The following is a 1,573-nucleotide window of genomic DNA, read 5'->3' on the forward strand; positions in this document are numbered from 1 at the left end:
TAAATCTGATTTGAATAAGAAAAAATAGATTTTCTATATCTTTTAAAAATATAGGAAAAAAAATCGCCAACCCTGCTGTCCACTAACCTCATACAATAATACCTGTTAAGTCCATTTCAAAGCATAACAGTGCCTTAAAAATAGTTTCTTATTTCACTATAAAAGTTTATATTAACTTATACTGCATTGAATAAGTCAATAGTTGATGTATTTGTCCTATATACAATGATAGGTTTCTAATTTTGAAATATTTGTCTAATACAAAATGTTAGGATATAAAGAAAGCAATGACCTCCGCTAGCGGAGCCAGGAATCTGGGTGCGCACGTCCTGTGTAATAGTAGTCCTTGATATATACATATGTATATACATATATATCTATTTATATACATGTATATATATACATGTACATACATAAACATTTATATACACACACACACACACACATATATGTATATATATATACATGCATGAGAAATCACATAAACTCGTGATTCTAAATATGCGGAAAAACCACCAAGGAAAAAGATAGACTGATGACCAAGCGCTTTCGTTTATTCAGACATCCTCAGGGTACATAGAAATGAAAAAGAGCACATGAATATATACATAGAGTATAAGGTCAGGAAGGGAACCGGGAAAGGTAGTGAGGTTCTATTGTCGACCTGACCCGTTCGCGGCAGCTATATTGGTCAGACTGGAAAAGAATTAAAAGTAAGGTTAAAACAACATCAATATAGCGTCAAGAGTGGGCAAATTTCTAATGCATTATTTATTCACCTAAGGAATTTTAATCATTGCATAAATTAGGAGGGTGCTAAAGAAATTTTTAAAAATAAGTAATATTTGACTAGAAATATAATAGAATCCAGTCTGATCAAATATACATTTGTCAATAACTTAAATCTAAGTCATGGTATGTACAAAATGGACAATTTTATTGTGAAAAAGGTAATGGCCTAAACGTCCGCTGCCGCGAAGGGGCAGGTCAGCAATAGAGTCTCACAAACTTTCCCGGCTCCCTTCCTGACCTTATACTCTGTTTATATATTCATGTGTCCTTTTTCATTTTTATGTACCCTGAGGATGTCTGAATAGACGAAAGCGCTTGGTCATCAGTGTATCTTTTTCCTTGGTGTTTTTTCCGCATATTTAGAATCACGAGTTTATGTGATTTCTCATGCATGTATATATATATATATATATATATATATATATATATATGTATATATATGTGTGTGTGTATGTTTATATATTCATATATATATATATGTATATTCAGATATATATATATATATATACATATGAATATATATATATATATATGTATATATATATGTGTGTGTATGTTTATATATTCATATATATATGTATCTTCAAATATATATATATACAGATATATATATGTATCTATATATATATCTATATATATATATATATATATATATATATGTGTGTGTGTGTGTGTGTATATCAAGGACTACTATTACACAGGACGTGCGAACCCAGATCCCTGGGTCCGCTAGCGGAGGCCATTGCTTTCTTTGTGACCTAACATTTTATATTGGACAAAT

The 1,573-nt window shown here is 30.4% G+C and overlaps 1 protein-coding gene across 1 annotated transcript in view; it reads right to left on the bottom strand.

Annotated features, from left to right (window-relative positions):
- Positions 1 to 566: 566 nt before the first annotated feature.
- LOC143040765 (histone-lysine N-methyltransferase SETMAR-like) overlaps positions 567 to 1,573 on the bottom strand; it is a 414,260-nt gene continuing 413,253 nt past the window's right edge. Inside the window, exon 4 of the transcript XR_012967753.1 lies at positions 567 to 696. The gene's annotated coding sequence lies outside the window, so the exon portion shown is untranslated. The remainder of the gene's footprint in view (positions 697 to 1,573) is intronic.

This window comes from Oratosquilla oratoria, chromosome 29, assembly GCF_046742065.1.
Source record: "Oratosquilla oratoria isolate Oo_2021 chromosome 29, ASM4674206v1, whole genome shotgun sequence".
Taxonomy (NCBI): domain Eukaryota; kingdom Metazoa; phylum Arthropoda; class Malacostraca; order Stomatopoda; family Squillidae; genus Oratosquilla; species Oratosquilla oratoria.